At 34.6% G+C, this 27,417-nt stretch overlaps 1 long non-coding RNA gene across 1 annotated transcript in view; it reads right to left on the bottom strand.

Moving 5' to 3' along the window:
- LOC120778710 overlaps nucleotides 1–27,417 on the bottom strand; it is a 163,371-nt gene that overhangs the window by 95,836 nt on the left and 40,118 nt on the right. Inside the window, exon 3 of the long non-coding RNA XR_005705575.1 lies at nucleotides 7,966–8,023. This is a non-coding gene — a long non-coding RNA (uncharacterized LOC120778710). The remainder of the gene's footprint in view (nucleotides 1–7,965; nucleotides 8,024–27,417) is intronic.

The following is a 27,417-nucleotide window of genomic DNA, read 5'->3' as shown; positions in this document are numbered from 1 at the left end:
CCCGTAATGTTTTTGGTAATTCCTAAAGTGGCGAGTTTGGCTTTGTTATTCTCAGTTGGCTTGCTTTTCCAATTTGGCTTGCAATCGTTATAGATTTTGTTGCCAATTTACTTACTGTTGTTCACCATCTACACTTCACCGCCGCTACACCTTCTAAACAGCGTTTCGTTGTCGTTGCGCTACCCAAAATGCCCGTTATGAATTATTTATTCGCAATGTCATTGAAACGGATTAAGAATGTGAAAAGAATGCCTGTCACTACAGTGCAGCGCGAATTTGTCGAAATCACAAGATTAGCACACTTATACAGAGACATTGTGATACTTATAAAAGCACATACTACATACTTATAAGCAGGTATAAAATAATAATAGCGTGCGATTTGAAAGTGAAAGGTTTCTGCGGTATATTTTTATATACTATAGAGCTGTATGTATATGTAGACGGAGCAGGCGACTTTACTGGTTTCAAATTAAAAAAATAAATATACAATTATATAAATTTAAAGTAAGATATAATGAATGATGAATAGTGCATTCAACAAAAATGAGCTACGTCATTTTGAGAAATTTCAAAAAATATCAATACAGGTGGCAACGTTAATTAATCATAATTATATGCCAGAAAGAAGAAGAAGAAGATATGCCAGAAAACTTGCATGCTTGTATACCATTTTTTAGTCAATTACCTAAAACAAATTTTTTAGTTACAATTTTTGGCAGTTAAACAAAGGTGGCAACTCTCTTTCTGCGTATAGCTCAAACTTTCTAAAATATTTACATTTTAAAGCAATGAATTAACAATTTATTTATTTTAATATTTTCCACTATTTTTTACAAAAAATATAATAGTTTTTACAAAAAAGGTGGCAACTCCAAAAAATATTTTAACCATGCTTAAATAATATTGTGTACGCTCATAATTTCTGCTCTATATTTGTGTATCAAACGGTTTTGTTCAAAAATAAGTGTGGCAACGCCATTAATAATTAATAAAAGCACTTTTTATACGTGTATTTTTATTTCTCAATCTAGTTGGTAACGTCGCCTTCCTTGAAATCACTTTTTTCATACCATTAAATTTTTTAATTAATGACTTACAGAATTTGAGTAAGGATGGCAACTCTATTTCAATATATAGACAAACCTAGACAAACCTAAACAAATTATTTTGTATTCTAAAAACATTTTACAAAGAAATAAGTGGCAACTTCATTAAACAATATACATATACATACGTATATTTTTTAACATTATCGTACATATTATTTTTTATTCAAAAATTATAAACAAATTATTTTGTATTCTAAAATAAATTTTATTAAAAAATAAGTGGCAACTTTATATACAAATATATATTTTTTTAAATTACTTAAATAATATCAGGCATTCATATTATTCAGTTTTGTTATAGTTTGGAGTAATTAAAATTTTTGTTAAAAAATAAATGTGGCAACCCGTTGAATATTTTCTGAAATCACTCTTCATATTAGAAACGCTCATTTTATACTCTTATTACATGTTCTCTTAATATTATATTTTTTCAAAATTATATACAAATTTTATCATAGTGGCAACTTCGGAAGTATGTACGTAGCTGTACTTAAATTGCAAATTCTGTTTTCATGTTTGTACTATTTGCCCTTTTCTAAGTTCTTTAAATTTTCTCCAACAATTTTTATTTAAATTTAAATGGCAACCTCAACTGGACCTGAGTCTCGTTTCGCTGCTTTGCAGTTTTACCGAAAAACTTAGTATATCTAAAACGGTTAATGCCTATTTTTTCAAGGCTCCTCATACCTCTTTTTGTAAAGTTTGATTCTATATTTATACAAAAATCTGTCTAATTCCATACACACAAACCTTATATATTATATACTTATAGGCATTTTTATATCATAAGCCAATAGCAATATCTATCCAGACACATACACATGTAAATACATATGTATATAGATACTCATATGCCAAGCGTGCTGTGGCCAAAGTACACAAATGGCTGACGGCCATATGTTGGACAAACTTGTAAGGAAAGTCAATATGCCAAAGCCAAGCACTCAACTGCACAAATAGAAGCGCGCCAATACAGCCAAAGCATGTAACGGTACCGGCTAAGACGTGAAGACAGCATATTTTCTCTAGACACACACATACAAACAATTATATTCAGCACCTTTGTTTTTGTAAGGGCGCACAATAGTTTTATAGTTTTGGCGTAACACCAGTGACAGCAGCAACAACGCACCGTACCTTGGACCCAGGCCAGCTCAGCCATGCACTTATTGAATAAATATTTAATAGAAAATTTCTCCAACGAAAGAAAAATATTTGACATTTGAAAATCGCGTCAACAATACCGTAAGCAGCTTGTGAAGCCAACACACACACATATATACCCCCTCATGTGTATGTATGTGTTTGGATGACAATGGCGTGGTAAAGCGACAGCGAAAATTATTGAAACTTCATTTCATAATTTGCTTTGCTATCGAAGGTTTTACACGTCGTTTCTTCCGGCCAGCACCTTCGGTCCTTCAGAAATTTGTTTTTGTTTGTCTACTTTTGGATATGTGAGTGTATGTGTGTGCGTGTGTTGGTCATGTTGACCAAACATATCGCATTTTACATGGAGTACCCTGAATGTTTTGCTCAAATATTTGCACTGGCTACTGTTTGCTGCGTAAAACGGTACGTGATGGACGGCTTAGAGCGGTGTCCATATTTGCAAACACACATACTCACATATATGTATGTAAGTATATACACGTGTGCAGCTAAGCGTTTAAATGAGTAATGACGTTAGCAGTCGGGGCTAAGCCGTGGCATGACCACTTTGACATATGCAAATATGAGTACGTTTGTGTTTAGATGTGTGTGTGTTTGTGATGAATTGAAGTGGAGATTTCTATTGACGCTACTGGTGTTTACCGTAAACGGTAGTCGAACGCTGAAATGAGATACTAAAATAATACCTGCAGTCTTTGAAGTCAATAAAAGGTTGCTTACAGTATATAAATAAATATTATAAATATTAAAAAATGCATATATAAGTTTTAATAATTTTTTTTAGTATTTTTTCTAAACATTATAGTTTTTTAAGAATATTCGAAATTTTATAAAAATATTAAGAAGAGGAGGCAACACTATTTAAAGAACACTAAACGTAAATAAATGTAGTCTAGAAAAGCTGAAAGCTGAAAATAATTTTCGAGGCGAGTTGCCACCCTTTTATACAATTTTTGAGAACAGGTGGCAAACTTCTTACAAGTTTTAGACATTTTGGAAAATTTCAAATTAGTTTCAATTTAAAAAAATCCAACAAAATTACTTTTGGAATTTTTTTTTAAGGCTTGGCTGATCTGAAATTCTGGAGCCAAGCAAAAATAATGTTCTTTATTTAAATTTTTTCCTAAAAATAATTTTCAAGGAAAAAGACACCACAGATACCTCTGAATCTAAATAGGGGAGTCTAAAAAGTTGACAGTTAAAGGCGAGTTGCCACCTGTTTTATAAAAAGTATTTATAATAGGTGGCAACACTATCTTTAAATTTTAACCACACCAAACGTAAATAAATAAAATCTAGAAAAGCTGAAGCTGGAAATAATTTTCGAGGCGAGTTGCCACCACTTTTATAAAAATTTTAACAAGTGGCAACACTCCTTAGCGATTTTATATTTTAACGGGTTTTAAATTAGTATCAAGTTAAAAATTTAAGAATTCTTATTACTGACAATTATTTTAGAGGAGTGTTGCCTGACGGGTAATTTTTTTCGTTATTAAATTCGAAGTTTGAGGCGCATAAAGAGCATTTCGCAAATTTGTTTTCGTTAAATTTTTGCCATTGTTGTTAATACTGAGAGGTCTGGCAACATCTCTAGCTATTTTTTTGAAAACTTTCCAGTATTTATCAAATTAAAAATATAAGAATTCTTATTATTGAATTTTTTTTAGAAGGTCGTTGCCAGATGTCTAATTGTTTCCCCTTATTTTATTCGACACTTAGGAGTAACAAAGAGAATTTGCGAATTTCTACAAATTTTTTTATAATATCAATATTGGTTGTTAATGCTGCGCCGACTTTTCTTTCAAAATATTTCTTGTTAAAATCACTTAACGATTTTGTTGATTTTTTTTAATATCTTAATTTTTTTTTTTATTTTTTAAGCGAGTTTTATTATCAAGATAAATATTCTCAATATTTTATTTATCCAAAAAATTGTATTATATAATATTTTAGTAATGGGATTTTTAAATTATTCAAATATTTTTTTTTTTATTTTATGGACAATACAATTTTATTTATTGCCTTATTTGTTATACAAATTATCAAAAAACAAAAACAATAAAAAATCTTCCCCACTTATTAATTCTCAACAAACTGCCGTTGGTAACAGCAAAATGGCTCATTTATATAACCATTATCGCTTGCTGTTCAACTGACTTAAAAGCTGGGACAAGATTTATATCTTTCGAAAACGTCTACTAACTTTCAGAAAAAAAAGAATATACATATACATACATATATATCGCATTGTATTAAAAACATGTGTAAAGACTTAACGGTAATGCAGATTAATCACAGAGCATGCTATTAGCATGGCGAGGGAGATACCCTCATCGACAAGCGAATAGAACCATAATTCTTTTGAAGACAAAAATGTGATAATTTTTTACTGAAAACATCATAATTTCCGACAATTGTTAGTGTTCGGTTAGCCACATAATTTATTCCATGAATTTATGGCGTGATTTGTACACACATTTATCCACAAAATAAGTTTTATTATTTACTGACAATTTTTTAATTTTCTTAAATTTTTTTATCAGGAAGCTCATTTTGTTATTTCCCGATGTCCGGATAAATTAGCATTATTCAAAAATCTGATTTAAATACTACTGATATGGTTATATCGTATTAAAACGATTATCCAAATTATCCGGATTTTATCCGTTCGAACGGATAACGCGTAAATATGTCGGAGTTTGATTTTTATTTACTGTTATAGCTTTTTTTTTAGTTTTGTTAAACACAAAAAAGTCATTTTATTATTTTCCGAAATCCGGATATACTAATATTATCCAAAACCCTAATTTAAGTACTCTCTGATATTGTTACAACGCATTAAAACGGTCATCCAAATTATCCGGATTTTATCCATATGAACGGGTAATGCGTAAATGTGACTTAATGGATCTAAAGTTAGTTTTTAATATATTTTATTGCATTTTTGCGGATATTTACCAAAATTAATTTGTAAAGAACCGATTAGAATTACTCAAATTGAAGTTTTCTCCAAAAACATTAGTCGCAAGTGTGCAAGTTTTTCGCTTGCATGCAAAATGTTTTAGCTGCAAGTTTAGAGAGTTTAACAAATTTCAGCTTAGCGTTGAGTTTCTGAAACTTTTTAACACCGCTCAACTTAAAATGCTTTTTTATTTAAATTAAAAAAAAAACTTCGTCAACTCCAAATATACCGCCGGATTATTAACTCTCCATTTTCGAAGTATTTTAAAAAAACTCATTTGAATTTTAATCGCCTCGGATACTACCTACGTCTATATTTGGTTTTTAAACAAGTTTCTTCCTGAAATTTTCAATGACATTTTATTACTTGTGATGTCTATAAATCTTCAGTTAACATCCAAACTAGGTATGTCTGCCTACTAACACACACATATACACACATAATTGCTTACGCAGGTGTGTTGTGGTATGGGAAGCGAGGAAAAAACTGCATATCTAACAAATTGTCAGCGAAGCCATGAATTCTATGCTGTCATGCTAATGTCTATCGGTTCAAGCTTTCGTTGTTGTTATTGTTGCTTTTTATTGTCAAGTCTGCGCGTTCGATAAATTAAGTGCTTATAAATCATTTTAATTAGCTTTCTTTGTTCAATTTCAATTCGCCGTTTTTATCTACAACAATATATTCACATCATTTACGTATGTGTGTACACATATATGTAGATATGTATGCGCGTTCTAAGCACCGATACGAATCTCAGCTCCTTTTAAATGTCTTCGACTCACAGAATTTTAATTATTATTGCCAAAAAAGTAGTTTGATAAATACATAACAAGCATGTGATGTCAAAGAAACCTGAACTTTGAATAACGGCGAATTTTGAATTTTAATTATTTTGTTTGTTGAGAATGAGCGTAAATCCAAAATGCATGTGTTGGTGTGTTCACGTTTTTATTGGTCAAAATTACGCATTTCTAGTGGATTATGAAAATTTGGTGGATATTGCTACATAATTTTGGCGCTTAAAAGCTGGTTCGCTTTATTTAGCTCTGATTTTAGTTAAAACTTTTATGACTTTTTAATGAAGTGTGGCCAGTTGTTTCACCCATCGCGCTGCTTTGAAGCACAATTCGGTTGGCGCAGAGTATATTGCCCAATATGTTGCTAAATATTCAAAGAAATTCCTTCTCAATTATTTTTGGACTGTAAACTATAAGATTTCTGAGAACTTTTCTTGATATTTGATGAGCGTTGGCTAGAAATACATATATAAAAAGGAAAATCAGTTCATTTCTTTTATCAAATATAACAGTACTTCAGTTGCCACTTGCGGTCGCTAAAATTTCGTTAGTCAGGTTACCCTGGCAAGTAATATCTTTTTGAAGTCTTCATATAATATTGTTCTAGATCATGTCCGCAACGGCTATCTTATGTATCAACTCAACACATTTTGGTTAATATTTTGGGTATAAAGCGTTTCAATGCTGTATCCAAAAACCTGAATCTTAAACGATGACGAGTGGAGGTCACAAAAGAGATATCTGGCAACCGCCCGATGACCGACATTCAGCGAACGCATCTTGAGTGCCGAGAATGACGCTCCATAAATGAGCCGAAACCGGAAAAACCAAAATTCGCTAAAAGTACTGAAGACCATCTCAGCCGAGGCTTATAACAAGTGTATGGAATATTGGCTTAATCGGCATAGGAGCCTATAGCTTTTTTCGTCAATCCGAGTCAAATTTGATCAGCTGGGGAAGCAGTCTTGCTAAAGAACTACTTATTTTTAGCATTCAGGTTAATATTCGGTTGTTAATATTCAGTTATCTGTTACATTTCTGTCGTAAAGTTCAGATATTTTGAAAATATACATTTATCCGGCTAGTAAATTTTATCACATTCTAATACTTTTCCTTCATTTTGACTATAGTCCAGTCGTTATAGTAAGTTCACCTCGGAATTCGAATTCCGAGATTCTTACCTAATTTAAGCTTAAATGACTGGACTATATATAAATTAGTATTACGTTATAATTAATATCATGAAATTCGGTATTTTGGTAAAATACGTTTATCTGGATAATTAATTTTATCATTTTCTGATATTTTTTATTAATGTTGTAAATTGTTGTTTATCCGAAAAATTAATTTTCTTATTTTCCAATAGCCGGATAAAAAATATAATCCGAAAAACTAATTTATATACTTTCTGATAGACATAAATCGAATTATAGCATTTATGCGTATTATCCGAATTTTATCCGTGTGAACGGATAATCTGCACATGTAAACAAATTAATCTTAGCACAGTTTTTAATTAAATTTTTTCATATTATCTGACTTTACCAAATGTGTCTTCTATATTTTCTGAAAACTGTTGCTACTATATTGGCGAAATAAGAAAGAAAAAGCTACCAGCAGACAAAGCACTAAAAATACCAGAACTAATAAATAGGCCTTAAAGGCTTATGATTTATAGCCGAATGGCTAAAAGCTAAACATAAATAATAAACTATTTTGACATTCTCCCGCTAATAAAAGCAACTTTCTTCCAAAATATTTTTTTATGACAAAAACTTTAAAAATGAAACACACTTTTAATGTCCGATCATTAAAAAGATATTACGACGAATTTTCTCAAATGAAATCAATTTTCCTGTAGTCAAAATTAAAGGTACAGTCAATGGCCCGTTGTACAAAATAGTAATTAGGCACTTACCTCCTATAACTTTATCACCTACTGCACGGCGGACAAATGAGCGTTTCGTTTTTGAAGTCTGCAATAAAAGACCAAAATACAAATAGATTTTGAGTACATAGTATTAAAAATAATGTGTTCATTAGCGTGTACAAGCAATTAAAGTAATTTATGACTCGTAAATGTCAGGGAAATTGAACAAAAGTGTCCCAAGCGGACAAGGAGAGGCATGCAAATGGCCGGATCACTGGCAGATATGCATAAAAAATACGTATATTTGTATGTATGTGTATGTTGATATGTGTATGTATATGTGCATACATAAAGTATATTTTGTAAGATTTTCAGTGAGTAAATTTAATAGATTTGCCAGAAGACAGCAGAAATTAGACGGCATATTCGTAGAAGCTTTCAATCATCCGGCTAAATTGGCCGTGGTTGGTACTAAAAAACACAACAAAAAAACTAACAAAAACAAAGAAATAAATTTCTATGCAAATATGTTAAAATATTTATGCACTGTACAGTTATAAATAAATACCAATATTGGCAGCGGCATAGCGGCGCATAACATAAGTGCAGCGAACGTCAAGCAAAGCGAAGACCAAAAACGTCATCAAAGTTTGCAGTTTGCAATTCAAGTTGCTTATTTGTATTATACATATGTTTGTGTGTGTGTGTGTGTCAGTGTTTGCTTGCATAAATTTTAGCGCATTCCAACAGTTGCCAACTGGCCACGAAATTATATTTTATTGGCGTACATAAAAAAATTGACGTTAGTTCACCTTTTGCTGTTATTTTAGTGGCATTTCACGTTCCGCTATGAGGCGCAGATTAACACGTGCTCGGCTTTATGCAAAATTGATGAGCTTTTATATTGGTATGCCATTTGCATAAATATCTATAAACACACACATATACATATATTTCAGTATTTTTTCCATATACATATGTATGTATATTTACTATATGTAGTATAAAAATAATTTTTTATTTATCTGTGGCTTTGTGCGCGCGACACGAATTTTAAAATTCTCCACGAATTCGTTGGAAACAAAAAAAGTTAAAGGAAAAATAAAATTAAAAAATTTAATAATTGTATTAACACAAATTAGAAGAAAACTAAAATTAAATACAAAAAAAAATTATAAATAAATTTTAAAAAATTTAGGAAAAGAAAAAAAATATTAAAAAAAAACTAAAATTTAAAAAAATTAAAGAAATTGAAAACAAAATTAATAAAAATAAATAAAATATATTAAAAAAATTAAATAATTCAATTAAAAAAATTATCTTCTTCTTAATTAACTTAATTAAAAAAATGATCACATCGCAAATAATAAAGAGATAATAATTTATGCAAAAAATAATTAAATTAATGAAAAAAAACTTGAAAGAATATAATAAAAACAAAAAAAAATTCCAGGAGAATTAAAAAAAAAATTAAAAAAAAATATAATTAACCATAATTAAATTTAATTATAATTAATAAGAAATTTAAATTTCTACAAAAATATAATAATAAATAAATTTAATGAAATTAAAAAGAAGTAATACAAAATAACAAAATATTAGAAAATAATTAATAAAAAATCAAATTTAATGAAAATAACTTAAAAATACATTAAATTATACTAATTTTTTAGAAAAAAATACCAAACCATAATGATAAATAAATTGAATTGATAGAAAATTTGAAAAATTATAAAATATATGTTACAGAAAGCGAAACAAAATTAAAAATTTAAGTAAAAATTAAAAAAAAAAATAAAATAAAAAGAATTTTTAAGAAAAATTTAGAAATTTTAAACAGAAAATAAAAATTAAAGTTATAAAAAAAATTAACATAATTAAAAAATAATAAATATTAAAAAAAAAATTAAAGAAAATTAAAAAACAAAATCAATTAAATTAAGCAAAATAATTTAAACAATTAAAAAAATTAAAAAAACTGAATAAAAAAAATGTACACAATACTAAATTAAATAAATAATTAAAAAAAAAATTAAAAAAATGGAAAAAAAGTTGAAGAAAATTAGAAAAAAAATTAACGAAAATTATAAAAATTAAAAAAAATCAAAAATTTAAGTTAATTTAAGTTATTTAATGATAGTTACAAAGATATATTTCAATAATTAAAAATATTAATATAACACGAATATTAAGCTATGAATATGAAATTCTTTGTATGCAAGACTCCATACATATACTTTTCTACACAAATACAAACGTGACTAAATGAACACTATATTTAGGTTTGTTTGTATGTATACCACATATGTATTATGTATGTATGTTCTTAAGTCTATGCCCTTTCACGCCGTCTGACAAATTTTATTAAACATTTCTCAACACGTTTTGCATAAAATGTTGAAATTCTTCGAAAAGCTTTAAATAATCAAACAAAACATACACACATAAACATATGTACGTACATACATACACTTATAGTATACATATGTGTGTATAAATTATGACCACAAACAAATATCAAATTCAATGACCCTTTTGTTCCTTTTTGACAATCATTCTTGCGAGCGCCAAAACAAAGCACCAGACCGTTTTGCAGCTGCAAAATTTAAGCGGAATCAATCGTCTCATTTAACACGATCGTTTAGCATTAAAATTTTAAGTCAAAGGCATGAATTTAAAGCTCGCTGTGCGGTTTAGATACGGACCAAAGTAATGATTTGGCAAAAGAAAGAAAAAAAAATTAATTTTCATTAAATTTTTGTTGTTTCCACTGTAAAAAAAACAACAGAAATCTAACTGTAATTGATCGCATGACTACTATGATGTAGGTCCAGAGTTCAAATACCTACTTTAGTAAGCTTAAAATTAAGGGACTTGAAAAAGAAATCAAAGAGTCTGGTCTCCTTAAAGCGTACTCGTCGCCTCCTAGTGTGTTTCTGACATAAAAAGCTGATGATAAAATCTTTCAGATTGGACCAAAATAACACGTACGAGCACACCAAAATAAATATGGTGTTAATTTTACTTTTTAGCAAATTAAATTCTTTCTCATCCCTTCAATAAGGATTCTCTTGGCTTTGCTAGTATGTCCATGTCACCTTCAGAAGTTCTTTTTGAGTTTGCAAGCCAAAGGTTCCAAGTGTTCTTAGACCGACTAAGACCTGATAGAACCAACTTTTGAGCAGTTATACAGTACCCTATCTTTAAGTTAACATAAATATGTATACAAATCTTTGTTACTCAATATATGAACGAAAAAAATAATAATTTCCTGACAGAGCATATTCATGGAAAATACTTGGGGGAATGGTTTCTGTCACTAAAATCCAAACTTCTGCTTATAAAAAAGAAATCGTTAGAAAATACATATATTCCATTCTGCTGGAAATGAAAAGTTGACAGAAGTAAGATTTTCTTATTAATTTTTTCTTATTCTCTTCATTTAACCACTTAGAAGTAGGCGGTCTTAAGCAAAGGACTCAAACTTAATATATTTTTTGTTGAGAAGTGGACGGAAATTAGCCGTCCACTTGAGTACAAAAATTCTAGAAATGAGCTGAGTTTGATTAGAAGTATAAAGACAAAACCATCAGAAGCATATTTTCCAAATCCGTACCAGTGCATGGTAGTCTAACTCACTGGTCTCAAATATATAGTTTCAGCGCAACCTAGTCAGAATTTGCGGTGATATAAATCCAAAGAAATTATTTAGTGTTTTTTCGTCTCTCTTGCTTCTTTTTGTCAATTAAAATATGCTATTAATTGGGATTTCTTAGAATATAATAACTAAAACGGAAAATTAGATGAAGTCTCATTGAATTTTCAACATAATATGATTGGATAATCTCACAGAAACAGAAACAGAAACCTTCAAGTTTCAGATATGTGTAGTATGTAGTATAGCAGATAATGTTGAAGCTATTCCATCACTTATGGACAATATGCTTTAAAAATGTTTAAACGCCGTAAACTCGAGTTTAACATAATATGACTCGATGATCTCACAGAAACAGAACCAGAACTTGAAAGTTTCTGTTTCAAGTTCCAATTATAGTATGTATAGTAGACACTTTTGGAACGATTCCAATCACTTACGTACATATTGACAATTTGCTTGAAACATGTTTCTATATCATAAACACGAGTTTAATGTTTCTTGATTATGAACGAGTTCAGTGTTAGAGGAACTTTTCAGTGCAGTTGACTGCATATGAAAAATAGGTTTCACAATCTGGTGTATCTGGTTGACTATCTAGTGATTTTTTCTCAACTCTAAAAACAATATTAATTGAGGTGATCAGACAAAATATAAGAAATGTAAGGTAAGGGTATCTAATTTCATTTAAAAAAAAGGTATTTTCAAACGATTCTGCAAATATTTCCTGTCTGTTTTGGCACTAATCCGGAACTGTAAAAAAGTAAACTTTATACTTATTATGACTATTTAGAGTTGAAATCGATTTGTTTTTATAAGAAATGGTAATAAATGATTTGTAGCAATGAACCACTTTGCATTACAGCAAAACTAGTTCCGGAACTAGAGCTTCAAGATCAAATTTCATATACATATATAAATATATCCATATGTTCGCTATACGTCCTCCTACTCGCTGCTTTCCCACTCATAGGTATTTCGAGTTCGTTAAATGCTTCCGTGTAACAACTAAAATTTACATAGTTCGATAAAAAAGCAAAACGTCTGTTAAACAAGCATTTTTGACAGCAATTTTCAGACCTAATGGCCATTCGCTTGTAAACTGCATAATTTTGAAAAAATTTACATCTGCTGCGCCAGCAAAGAGCCAAACATATTAATATGTGCGTACAAGAGCTGAATCAAGACGCGGTAAGCGTTTTTTGTTGCATTTTTTTTTTGTTTTTTTCGCTCGTAACCGTCGAGCGCCGCAAATGGGCGCAGTTAAATAGTTGAACATGAAAAAATTATTTGACATAAATTGTTGGCAAACGAACAGGAAACTAAGCGACTAACAGACGGCCTGCCTGCCGCGCCGCCTGAGTACGTGGTCCGACCCGACTGATAATCGGGGCTGGGTTTGTATGTTTTCAACCGTACTTGTCTATTTTCTATAATATTTTTTTCATTCAAATTTTTCTTTGTTTTTTTGGCGTTTTTGCTGCTTAGAGGTGTGGGTACGCAATTTAACGACGATCTAACCGTTGTGCTGTGCTGCGTTTGCCATGCGTCCGCGACTTGCTATGCGCTCATAAACATGCATATTATATTGTTAATATTCAAATGCGTATATAATACACATAAAACACGAAAATTATTTGAATCGGATGACTGGCGAAGGCGCGCCGCCGTCAGCGCGGTGCAGTGTGCGTGAGCGCGCGCGCCTCTGTGTGTGTTTGAGTAGCAAAAGGTGATAGAGGCCAAAGCGCCAGAGTGCCAGAGTGCACGCATTATCGGCACCAAGTGATCAGCAGCGGTATCTAAGCGGCGACAGCGGCAGCAAAGGACTCCGCGCACATAAGCCGTACAAGCAAAGAAAACATAGCAGTGCATAGCGGTAGAGCGCTAGGACGAGGGGTGTATTTCTATGCCAGCACTCACGTCTAGGCGTTCAACTACAACTCTATTTCTACGAATGACACAACGTACACAAATGAGCGCCGCAATAAAAATGCTAAGCGAATGTCATGAGTCGCGTCGAGTGGTGCGGCTGCGCGCCTGCACTCTTGCTTGTCCCCACAACGACAATTCTAGACAATTACTAACTTCCACTTATTAAGTCGCCAAGGCTTCGCGTTCCTTACACTGTTTGCGAGTGTCTTGTGCAGACAATGGACTCCTTACAGCTTGCATAACATAGCGTCGCAACGCGTTGCATTTGCACCTGTTCGCCAGCTTGCCGTACTCTTGGCATTTGTGGCAGCAGGATGTTTCATTGTTTTTTTTCGTGTTCTCTTCTGCGGGTGAAGGCGATTAGCATTAGAAGAATGTGAAACGTGTTTCTACAATGCTGACATGTTGTTAACGTGCCACCAAAGTTTGTCTCTACAAAAGAGTAGTTGGTCAACTCTGCGCGCAGTTTGGTAGAGGCTTAAAAGTTTAAACGTGAATGACAAAGGGCGCCTCAAGTTGAAGCGCAGTAGCCAGCGCGCGATTAGGAAAGGTTATTTTGAAATTGGTGTCCAATTTTTATGTTTCTGAATGTCTCTCAGAGTCCTTGCCATCAAGCCATTGTTATAGACTTAGATAGAGATATAAGCGGGACTATGTAAGTTGCAGATAACTTATGTAAACACAAGCTCTGGGGTCGTTGAATTATCTTTCAGAACTAAGTCGTTAAATAAAATCAAGTCTCTTTCAAAGTTTAACTATTTACGAGCCGCTATAATTTCATCGAAGCCTCACTAAAGCTGCTCAGTTAAGTAACTAGTATACAAAAGTCCTGTCAATAGTTGAATAAAATAGTTTAAGTGGTATAAACTCGAGTTTAAGCTTTTGTGTTTGAGAATCTCAGGGATGTGTTTCCATAAACTCCAACAAATAGAAGTTTTTAATGAAGGTTACAAATAAATTTTTGAAAAATACGAAAATATGGGCCAAAATAGAGTAAAAAGAACATTTTTGTATGGTAAACTCCGTGTTTATGAGTTGAGTTTATTGCCAATAAACTCGAGTTTTTAAGAAACCGTGAAATTTAAACTTTAAATAATACCGACAAATGTCATCAAGTAGGCTTTCTAAAAATCAAGGTTGTGTTTTCATTAACTCCAAAATATAAGAAGTGTTTAATGAGAGTTACGAATAAAGTTTTCAAAAATACCAAAATATAGGCTAAAAGAGAGTACAACGAACACTTTTATACGGCAAACATCGAGTTTAGGAGTAGTGTTTATTGCTAATAAACTCGAGTTTTTAAAAAACAGAAGAGCTTAAACCGTTAAAAAATGTATAATGGTCAGTTTCGTAAAGCGCAGTGCCGTTTTTTTAAATAAAGATTGTGTTTCCATAAACTCCAAAAAATAAGTAGCATTTAAGAAGAGTTAGAGCATAATTGGTATAAATACCAAAATATAAGTGCAAGGAGCGTTAAAAGAACAACAACATTATACTATAAAAACCGAGTTTTACGGTAAACTCCGAGATTGCTTTACCATAAACTCCAAAATTATAGAAGTGTTTAAGAAGAGTTTACATTTAATATTAAAAACAACAAAATATGTGAAAGAAAGCTCCAAAAGAAAATTTTGTGAATGTTAAACTCCGAGTTTATGAGTAGGGTTTATTGTCAATAAACTCGAGTTTAAAAAAAGTGGATATTTTATATATATATGAAAAAATATGAATTTTGAGACAATGAGAATTGAGAGAGCCAACTTTAACCTCCTGTGAGCATGAACACGAAGTTTCTGAGAGCAAATTTCATAACTTTGTAAGTTTATTTCATCATTCTGAACACATTGTTATATAAACTCTTTTCTACAAATTAAATGCGACTTCAGAAAGCGCTTTTAGCTGCACAAAACCAAAATTCCTTCCTTGCAACATATTTCATGGGTATAAAAGCAACTTTCCACACAACTGTATATGTACAGAAGAAGTCTTGTCATTTCATTGTTCCGCGTAACAGTGCGGCTTCAGGTAAATATGCGCGTCGTAATTGAGTTGAAATACCTTGACGCTTTGCGTCTGTCCGCGCAGATAGCCAACGAAGATGACATTTCTTCAGCGGCATTGTGTCTTTGGAGAACTTTGTCCGGCGGTCGGTTGCGTGGTCTCTTCATATCTAATTGTATTCTCAACTAACAGCTTTACATGTGCTTAGTGGCCTGTGATGGCTTTTATTATTGTTGTTGTCGATTGTTGTTTTTGTTTTTGTGTCGCACCAAACAAAATAGATGACGCGGCAGAAGAATTAATTTCGATAAGAAGTAAATTAAACTGTCATTAGTTCACCCTTTTGGCACAAGTGAGCGCGCGGTCACTCGCAGGCTTCTGTTGTTGTTGTAGTTGCTTTTTGCTTTTTATTTTCGCCGAAGTCAGCGCCGCTTGCTCTTTCGGCGCTGAGTCCACGCACCTTCAATTCAATTGCCTTTCAAGTGTTTGCTTTTCTAACTTTTTTGTTTTTTTTTCATTTTATTTTCATTTTCTTCTTCTTCTTCATCTTTGGCAGACCGCGTCTTTTATTTATCGTAAAAATTCTATCACAATCAATGCTGTCCGGCACATCAGCGTCGTTCGCCAACCTCAACGTCATCGCCATTGTCATATTCTTTACATGGTTGTTATTGTAGTTATTGTTGGCCATTGGCATGACAGGTTCTAATATTATTATTTACTTGCGTTTTTTGTTATTCTTGTTGTTTTTTTCCATTCCTTTGGTCTCAGCACAGATTGCGGCTTAGCTGCGGTTATGGCTTTGATTGCGTTTTGAAAGACAATTAGGCTTTTTGCCTTCACACAGACATATCATTCTTTATATATACATATATGTATGTGTGTATGAGCGTGTGTGTCGCCTGGCATTCTGCTGGTATTACTTGACTTTTGGCGGCTTTTATCACTTTGAAGTTGTTTTGTACGCGCCGCGTATAATGCGTGCCGCCGCTTAGAGCCACACACCACCTGAAGATATACCAAGATATGTTTGCGCGTGTGTGTGTGCTGTGCCGCCGCAAAACCCATTTCACACTTTCTCAGCTAGTGCTACTAGCTGATCACTTAAACCGAATGTTTGCAAGTGCACCACCGGTTGGCGTCCAGTACAAAATCTTACTTAGAGACAAGAGTTGCAGGATAAGTCGGCGATTTTTCGTATTAACCTCATTGTAAGGTTAAATTCAAGGGTATTGACGTCAATTAATCAGCTGATAACTGTCAAATAAGGTGTAGAGATCGCAAGTTTAGCTTTGTGTTGACCCTAAAGCAAAATTCTCTTGTTTTTAAAGTTAATACGTGTAACTTGTCTTGGGTTCCGAAGCCTTCACCGACACAAAACACTGAGATTTGTAAGACAACCGGCTCTACGCAATAAAAGCGATAGATTATGGTTTCGCCGAGTGATCTAGATTCAGTGTAAATGCCTGATCGCACAACAAGAATCCATAAGGTGGCTTAGGGTCCAAGAAGCAGTCGAAATAATGACTTTGTTCTAGAACTTTTAGCCTGAAAAAGACTATTCTTTACGTATACTGGTCAATAAGGTCTCGCTGTTAATTTTTTTTTTTTTAATAAAGGAGATAAAATAAGGCTGACGGCATCTTCGAAACTTGAAGAAGTGTTTGGTTATATTTCGACCGAGGAGCAGATCAGACAAAAGTTTATCGAAAGCAAACAAAAACAAAGACACTAAAGGGATTTTTAGTAGGGACGCCACAAAAGTGGACCTATGGGGACAGCAAACGACGCCATATTTTTCCTCGCTCTTTTAAATTTTCTCTTCAGTAAGGTTTGCTATCATGAAGAAGCTAATCATGGAAATACATACGATCCAACAGCGAGTCGAAATTACTTAAATTTACTACCGAAATTCAGAGTCAGTGGCCTCAACTTTAAGAGCACTCCGTCCAATTCATGATCGGCACAATCGTTAATATGTCACTGACTTATTTGACCGCCCTCGTTTGTTATTTTCTTTATAATATATGTAGCTATGTCTTTCGGAATACAAACAGCAATATCATCATCGCGCACTTCAACGGCTTCTTTTTCAATTCAATTTTATTTTGAGCTAGGAATTCGACTAGCTGGACTTCACACCACTTCAGCAAGCACAAATTTCGAACTCAAAAAACTTAAACAAATAAAAAATAAAATTTTGAGAGTGTCAAAAATTAGTATTACTTCCAAGGCAAACAAGGTGTTCCAACCAAATATCAGTCATTAATAATTGAGCCTCAAGATGACTTCAGATGGTAAAGATATTCAAAACAGGAGCGTCAAGCAAGATATCTTTTAGCAGAACTTCAAAGAGCTGGATGCAACGACTATAGCATAGTTCGACAGCTATATATATCAGGCATCAGACTCTAATTATCAAAGTGTTTAGAATAAGAATATAGAAGCTTGAGGATATAAGTTTGGGAATATATTATATACATTATGCATATGTGACCTGGTTTACGGAAAGGGGGCTTAGGTGTCAAAAAATCAATTTTCACTTCTTAGTTGATTCGGATGGAAGATGAGATTTTTAACAGCTGCTTCCCAGAAAACTAGTTTTCGCACGTTAGCTCCCTTTTCCCTTTTCGTAGACCAGGTCACATATATATTTTTCCACACTCCTTATATGAAACATAAGACCGCCAACCCATTATACTGCCGATATACATATGTGGTACGGGATATGGCTGTTGATCGTGAATGAACTAGACTCTCCACATAAAATTGTTGAATGTCTGAAATGTGCCCTTTTTTATTTAAGGTACATTCAATCCATAGAAAATCAAAAATGCCTGAATTAAAGAGTCACCCTAAGCCCTCAGTTGCCTGACAAAATGCTAGAGAAACTCATCAATTATTCCCAGACACAATACTTCTATATTTTACTCCAGTTGTTCTTAAATTTAATCCACGAAACAGTTTGAATTCTCCTGTGCTTACTTTTGTTCCAGTTCCAAAGAACGAGCACAAGCTGGGGCGTGTAGTTTTGAAGATTATTTTGTCAAAACATGTTAACTAATCATTTCGTTGTCGAGGCCTTTAGGCATTTCTGCCAATAATTAGTTTCTCTGAAATTTTCGGGAAAGGGAAATCGATTTTCAAAGAGGTCTTTAGGCATTTCTTTCAGAAATCATTCCTTTTAAACGAGGGTTATCTTAAATAGATTTTTTTATCTGAGAATTCCGGGAAAAGCGAATCGATTTTCAAAGACGTCTTTAGGTATTTTTATCAGAAATCATACCTCTTAAACAAGACTTATCTTCAAAGAATTTTTCCTCTGAAAATTTCGGAAAAGGGAAATCGATTTTCAAAGAGGTTTTCGTTCGGAAATCTCTTCACTTAGTGCTATATACATTATTAATTATGGCTTATCTGCAATGGACTTTTTTCTTCGAGAATGCCGGGAAATCATTTTTCAAAGAGGTCTTTAGGAATTTCTTTTAGAATTTCTTTATCTTAAATGAGGCTTATATTCAAAGGATTTTTTCTCTGAAGTTTTCAAGAAAGGGAAATTGATTTGCAAAATCTTTAGGCATTTTTTTCAAAAATCATTGTTCTTCAAAGAGGATTATCCTGAAAGAATCTTTTATTTGAAAATTTCAGGAAAGGATATTGGTTTTCCAAGAGCCTTTAAGCATTTATCTCAGAAATCATTCTTATTAAACGAGGGTTATCTTCAATGGATTTTTTTCTTTGAGAATTACGGGGAAAGCGAATCGTTTTTCAAAGAGGTCTCTAGGTTTTATTCAGAAATCTTTTCTCTTAAACGAGGCTTACCTTCAACGACTATTTTTTCCTATGAGAATTTCGAAACGTTTTTCAAATGGGCGTTTAGGCATTTCTTTCAGAAATAATTTCTCTCTCACGAATAATTTCTCATTTCCAAATTGTTTGAAAACCACTTGAATGAAATTACCTACACTTTATTTCAAAATTCTCACTTATGCGAACAATTTAGGTCAAATTACAAAACCACTTCAATCGATCACTAATCTATTTCCGAAAGCTGTCATATCAAGCTTTTCGATTTTTCGAAAGCACACCAAACACTCAGCGAAAATAAAAAAAGATTTGTTTTTTGCCTTGCCACTCGCAAATTAATGCAATATGTGCGCGCGTTATGCCGATTGGGGCCCCCAAGGCAGCTAACAGCCAGCCAGCCAATGGTGCGTGTTGTCTTCAAATTTCGCTTTGATCAAAATACACTTTGTCATTTCGATTAGCGTAATTTCGTTGCAGTAAAAACAAGCTGGCGAGTGAATGTGCAACGTGCGCTTATGGTGTTGCGCGCCAGCTGTGTGGCACCACTTGTCGGCATGCAAAAAGCGAATTTTTCCACCTTTGATATTTCATTTCGCTTCATTTCAAATTTTGCCAACGAACGCGATCGGCCACGATCACCGACTAAGGCGCTTACCGCGCGCGCGCGCGCTCTCGTTCAACAGATCGCTCGCGCCGCCCGTCGTCCGCCACTCGCGCTACGTTGTTTACTGTTCGGCGCTGCAATTACAAACGTAATTTGCAAAACATCACCACAAACTGTCAAAATTTCTTGACATTTACAAATTATTTGGCTTTTGCCGTTAAAACATTGCTCGCTGCTATCGTTGTTGTTGCTGCTATTGCCGTTACAGTGTTGTCGGTGGACTGTTGCTGTTTGTCGTTTGTTTGTGTGGCATGTGTTATATGGCGCACGGTTTTTAACTTGCTCTACAGCAAAGATTAGCAGCAACGGTTGGTTGCGCCGCACCGCGCGGCACACGTTGACAGTGGAAGCGCGCGAGTCGCTGTTAATTTGCGTCAACATACTAATAAACTTGTAGCGCGCCGCTCCAACCGTCGGTAAACCATAAAGCCGTTTGCGGCGTCATGCAACGCTGGCATTAATTTTTCGTCGTTGTTCACATATAATAAATCCGCAGCGCGACATATGCGCAGAGCGAAATTTGTGATTGGACGCGTCCCATCGCGTCGCTTTGCATGCCGCGCTTGTCAACCGAAATGTCAAGTTGTTGTGAGCCAAAATCCATTTAATGTCCGCTTTGCGCTTTAACACACATGCACACACATACACGCATGTAAAACCAACCAAACGCATTTGGCATTGCAATGACGCGCAAGGTTCCAAAAATTGTGTAAAACCGCGTGGCACCGCTGGCGCGCGCGCCTTGGTTTGCAGCAAGTCACATTTGCAAACTCACATTGCGCGGTGTTTTGTTGCAATTCCAATGCATTTGCATGCGTTTGTATGTGACATGTGGCTGGCATTGTTGTTGCACAATGATTGAGTGGCCAGTCAGGCACTCAGCCAATCGGACAAGTGCGCGCGTAGCACACATTGCTTATTAAAATACATACCCTTATACTTTTTTATATTTCTATTTTCTGTTAACAAAATATTTTCCATTACAAGTCTGTGTGCATGCACCTTGATTTTATTTTAACTGATTTTCTAATTTTTTTTCACTATTATTTTCTTCGAAAGCTGTCAATAGTGATCGATGTGACCGCCGCGCGCTGCCGGTTTTCATGCTGTTCACCGCGCAGCATAGCAACATTTTACGATACGTGTTTTTCGGACGCCTGTCCAGTGACGGCAGTTAGTTTTTTTCTTCATTTCAGTTGTTGTTGGTTTTTGTTATTCTAAATATATCAGAGCATATTTGAAAGCAAACTGGATATCAATATTTATGCGCCGCTGCATGAGCGACGAAGCCTCTCAGTCAATTTGTGTATGCTAAAGGACAGTGGCATGGAGTAGAGGTGCGTTTGGAGGGTTAGCTTGAGAAAGTAATTTAATTATAGTGTGGAAATTAAAAAATTACGATTGTTTTATTTAAAAAAGTAAATCAACCATTTTTACCGTGGCTTCTTTTAACTGTCAAAAAATTTTAAAATTTTTTTATTAAAAATACAGCCACATTTTTTTAAATTTTCATAAAAAAGTTTGACCGCTCAACAAATTCAAATTTGAGTCTATGCTAACAGTGGAAAATATACCTGTAGTCAGCAGACCCTTGATCTAAGCGACCTGCTTATTGTAGTCATTCCTACAGTCTCAAAACTTACCAAGTGGGGTAACAGTGAGAGCGTGAGCATTCTCCAATTTTCTGCTCTATCATGTGCTTCGATCTCGGTAATTACAAAGTCACTTAGCTAGCCTCAGCACTAGCAGGTCTGATTACTAATCTACCATTAAAAAGTCTGGTTACTAAAATCTGTAAATTTTCTCATCAAAATATAAGCAGATTTTCTCTGCTCTCTTTCAGCACTGTCAAACTTTGTTCTAACTGCTGCCGCTCTCCAAGCGTTTTTATATTGAGTGTGAGTGTTATTATCTCAACTAAATGATGGATTATATGCTTTAATTCGATATACATTTATTTTGTAATCGATTATGAATAGGAATATATAAATATATATATATCCTCTATTGGATCTTACAACTTTTTCTTAAATCTGTGAATATGTTAGAGACTACCAAGAAGAATTTAATATATAATGAAAAGAATGAGGATTGTTTTAAAGTCCCAAGACGATCATTAACCTGCTTGATGAACTCATGAGTCATGATGCGTTGGAATGTCTTCTATAATGAGGTCACAGACTTTTTGAAATTCTACGAAAATAGTTAAATGTCGTCAAAAGTTTGTCTGGAAAGATTTTGAATGGTAGAGTTCGAGTTTCGAGTGAGATTTTTCACATTTTATAGGCTAATATCAACAGTGTTTATTCTCAGTTAGCTTTGATACCTTCTGAAGGTACTTTTAAAATAATAGAGATGGACGCAATGTGAGATGACTTTATTGCATACGAAAAGACAAGTGAGAGACTTCTTGAATGAATATTAGATTTTTGTTCTATAAAAGCCGATTTTGGCGCAAATTAGGATGGGCAATTCTAAATATCAGTCTCCTATACCTAAATCCTTCAACCCGATTTGACTATCCAGCAAGAAGTCTTCAGAGGTGCTTTTCAGATTACAAGTACAAGTCTTAAGTTCCGCAATAAATTCGAGCTTCTCCGACTAGACAGTGCAATTTTTTTGGCAAACCAGGTATTCGATGGATACAAGGAAGCTCTGTTTTGGATTTATGTTTATTTTCTCCAGTACAACTTCTTCCGTAAATTACGTAAATTATATAAAATTATGATTTTCACATTTTGAGTTCTTATACTTGAAAAATACTCCATAAACTTTCCTTATAACACGAGAAGTGCTTAAGTTCCTAAGTATGATATAGAGTTCACAAGCTTTCTTTTAAGATCGCCGAGAAGCGCTTAAGCCGAGCCAAAACCTCATTAGCTGAAATGAAAGACCACTAAAGGAACTTTCGAAAGACTATTTGATATTTTTTTCTGCACACGTCGATTTTAGAACGAAGGAGGACATGTCGAAACATTCGCTTTACTTTATTTTACACAGATTTCCCAAGAAAGATAGAAGCCACCACAGGCGATTTTAAGCAAGAGGCTAAAGTTACGAAGTGAAATCAAGCTTTTTCGCTGGACGATGCGAATTTTTTGACCCAAGGATGAAAACGGAACTTTATTTCGGATTTTTTGTACTCCTTCAAGCACAACATCTTTCGAGTTCGATATCGATATTCGATTTTTTCTACTCTTTCAAGCATGAATTCTTCCAAGTTCGATATCTTTCAAATTTAGAATACCTAAAACTGTCCCTAGAACACCACAAAGTGGCACCAGAACCCCGCACACCCCACTAGAGCCTCGTTTTTGTAAGCAAACACTTACACACACTCACATAGTAGCCTACTATACAATCGCTTAAGTGCACCGACACTCACACCAACGGCGTTTGTATGCAGAGCAGGAATTCCAATTGATTGAGTGCCAAAGGTGTTTTCCTATTATTCCACACTGCATAAGGAACTCATCCTTGCCTGACTAGACCCCATTATTGTTGTTGCTATTGTTGTTGCTGCTGGTGCTAGTGCTGTTGCTGCGGGCACTTGGCGTTATAAAGTGGCAATTGCCGGAGACTGACTACCAAGCTGGCTACCTACTGTGCATTGCATAACAACACCAACAGCAACGACGCTAGTAATAATAAAAGAATGCGATTACTTGTCTATATAATTAATACACATGCAGCTGGATGTGTGTGTGAGTGTGTGTGCAACGACTCATATCTTTACTGCTTTTATCCTAACTAACTTGACTATCAGCTTGCCCTTGCTACCTTTACGACCACTATATACTAGTTGTATTTGTGTGTCTGTGTGTGTGTGTTGGTAGGTTTTGCTAGCGCTGGTCATGCCTGGGCCATGCATTAGCTTCTATCATAAATTCTGGCTCTCTACTCTATTAACGCCTGCATGGACGGGTGTGTGGACGGACATTCGACAAGGAGTGGCGGCAGGCAGGCCAAACTAACTTATATAATCATACCTAGATGTACATATATATATGTGCATATGTGTGTGTCCGTGTATATCCAATATGTATATGCATGCATGTAAGTATGTATGTGTGTAACTATTAATATTTGGCTGGTGTGGCGCTGGTGGCACAATAGTTTAGCTAGAAAATATGTTTGCTCGCCTATGCATGTGCATGTATGCATGTGTGTGTTTGTTGGTGTAGAAAAAAATGAATTATGATTTGCTGCCATTTAATGATAGCATCGCATTTTGATGACTTAGACTTTCAATTTACTTGAATTCTTATTATTGGACGGACGTTCGGCGCCACAGTTGACAGCTGGAATGCATGCGCTGCGTCGATGAGTGGTTGTTGCTGTTGCTGCATGTGAGCGCAAACGCACGAGCAGGTGAATATGCATGGCTTCGAACAACAACAACAACAACAACAACTTTAATAGCACAAAGGTGAAAAATAATAACAACAACAAATAAAGTATGGAAAAATTACAACATAAAACAACAAATAAAATATCAAAAGGTACAACAACAAATACAATGTGAAAATTACAACAACAGCAAATACAAAAATTGCAACAACAATAAAAGAACATTTGAAAACCACAACAATAACAACAAATAAAATTCTGAAAAAATACAACAACAACAACAAGTAAAATAGTAAAAGAACCCTCACTCATCCTAATTGCATACGTCCATTTGTTGCACTCAACTTACTAAACGATCTTCGAAAGCAATTGCGCTCAAGTAATGGTTGGTTTAATTTTAATTACAAGCCACAATACTGCAATTACAACGCTTTTATGCTGCAGTAAAGCAGGAGTGTAAAAGAAAAATTGAAGAATTACACTATTCCTCATTTCTTAGAGCAATTTTGTTGTAATTACTTCTAGGTTATCACCCTTTTCAATACACATCTATCCCATTGATGAAGTTTCCAAATGAAGAAATTCGTAGACACACACACATACACTTCGTGTGGGTGCGTAATTTTGCGGTTGACCGAAAGGAAAACAGACACGAGCCGAAATGCAACCGCAAGCGCGCAAAAGGTGGACTCGACAATTTGCTCATTTGAAAACAATTAGACGACTTTGAGTGCGTTGAGTGGTCAGACAGGGGGTTTGAGTGATTGCTTTAGTATTTGTATGTGTGTGTGTGAGGGTTTACTAAGTGACAAGCCTTGTTTGTTGAAGAGTGTCTCCGTTTTGACCGCAAGTTTGCCAACTTGTGAAGATGATTGAAAAGTGCGGTTGCAGCAATTAAATTAAATTGTTTTATTATACAATTGAAATACAGTTATATTATAATATTGTATATATAAGAGTTGTCTATGAGTCGTAAATCGTTGAAGGGTGGCACATTAAACAATTAACTGGTATAAGTCATATGAAGTGGTAGAATTGGAAACAAGTTCGATTTGCTACGGTAGCAGTTTGTGGTGATTGTGGTACGATTGCTAAGCCAGCTCAACAGCGGGTTTCACACTCCATGAAGACTCGGACCCAGCACTCACTGTGAGCTTTAACGAAGAAAAAGCTGTTAAGTAGCTGACCGAATCGATGCAATGCGGCGGTCAGGATATGTAACCGACTCGAGTGCAACTCCAAACTAAAGTAAGAGGAGGTGTAAAACGACCGGGCACATTTCGCCACACGCAATTAGTACAGTGCCTCGGATCTTGCGTTTGCGAATCGCATAGACAAGCACATCGCTAAAAGGAGGCAGAGTTCGACAGAGGACTGGCACGCGCGAAATGAGAAGGTGCAGGAACGTAGTAGGAACGTCAAACACACCGAAGAAAGACCGACTACGTCCAAAGCAGCAACGGCAGCAAGTGGTGCTCAACGACCTCAGTAACTCACTGGGACAGATGTCGTAGGAGGGGTGTAAAATAGTGGAGATAAAGATGTTAGAAGTCCTCTTCTTGAGGGTGGACTCAAAGCCAAACGCACCCATGCCATCATTTGATGGAACCGGGCAAAGTCAAAACCCTTATCTTAAGGCGAAGATTATCATATCTCGCGAAACATGCGCTGCAGTTACTGCAACGGCAGAATCTTGACGTGCCGACTAGCGACTAGATGATATTGAACGTTGCGAAATTTTGAAGTGAAGATGAAGGCTGAAGTTATATTCTTCTGATTAATAAGGAGGCAGACGACATTATTTACTCAGGGTTAGGGAAGACGCCTTGAGCATTGGAAGCATGTTCCTTCGGCTCAAGAAATGCCACCCCACCGACGGCAACAAAAATACTCTGGAGTGAAGTAGATAAAGCAAAATCGCAACACAACTTAATTCCATTTCAACATGTAAGGAAAACTTGGAAATGGAGCATAACTGAGGGGTTTCGGAAAAGATGCACAAACTTTCTTCTGAAAAGGTTTCTTAATATAGTTGCAGTAACTATTTTATAAACGATCTTTAGAGCCGTTCCTCCACCTGATACACGACTATAAGATAATCGATATGATTTCTGGTTAGCCCTATCCACCAAAGCAATGTACCGTGTCACAAGTCAGTGGAAACGATGGCAAAACTCCTTGAATCTATGTAGCTTAGATCTTTCCCTCGGCGATTGAAACACATCGAGAACTCCAAAAAGTTAACCGAGGTGCTGCGCGAAGTGAAACAACATGCCGTGATAAATTTCATTGGTTCAATGACGGCGATTTCGATATTAACGTCCGCCAGCATGAAAGAAGGCCAAAAACCTGCGAAGTCGGTGAATTGGAGACGTTGCTCGCTGAGCTTGCTACAGTATTGAGAGTCACCCGCGAAAACATTTCAGTGCAACCACACACATGCGCTGGGACTGATTCAGAAGTAAGGAATTCGGGTTTCTTATAGCCTCAAAACTAGAAGAGACTCCAAGAAAAGATACTGCTGCATTACAACGTTCGACCACACATTGCCAAGCCCGTTAAAACCTAACTGTAAACGCTTAAAAGGAAAGTCCTAAACCAGCCGCTATGTTTTCCAGATATTGCACCGTCTGTTTCGTTCGATGGAACATGGCAGCGGCTACGTGTCTAATAGTCCATCCATTTTGTCCAATTTTCGATTACTAGTTCGATCAGTTCGACTGGTAACTGGCGTATGACACGCATGATGTTTTGCTCCAAGGACTGAATTGATGAGGAATTATCCGTATAGCCCTTCAACTTGACATATACCCACAGGAAAAAGTATAATGGTGTGATATCACACGATCTAGGTGGCCAATCGACCAGCCCAAAACGCCAAATAATCTGCTCACCGATATATTTTGTTTGTTTACACACCTCATCGTTGAACAAAATTTGGTTCAAAGCATCGGATCTGCTTGGAACTTTTCAAGAGCCTTCAATTTAAGACGCATGCGTGATCAGCCAAAACAAAGGCTATTAATAACAGTACATCTACTTGGAGCACCCGTTATAATATAAATATTTCATAAGCAGTAAGAAATTATAA

The sequence above is a fragment of the Bactrocera tryoni genome, chromosome 5 (assembly GCF_016617805.1).
Source record: "Bactrocera tryoni isolate S06 chromosome 5, CSIRO_BtryS06_freeze2, whole genome shotgun sequence".
Lineage (NCBI taxonomy): Eukaryota > Metazoa > Arthropoda > Insecta > Diptera > Tephritidae > Bactrocera > Bactrocera tryoni.
Note: the sequence above shows the minus strand (reverse complement) of the source record. Positions and strands in the feature narration are given on the sequence as shown.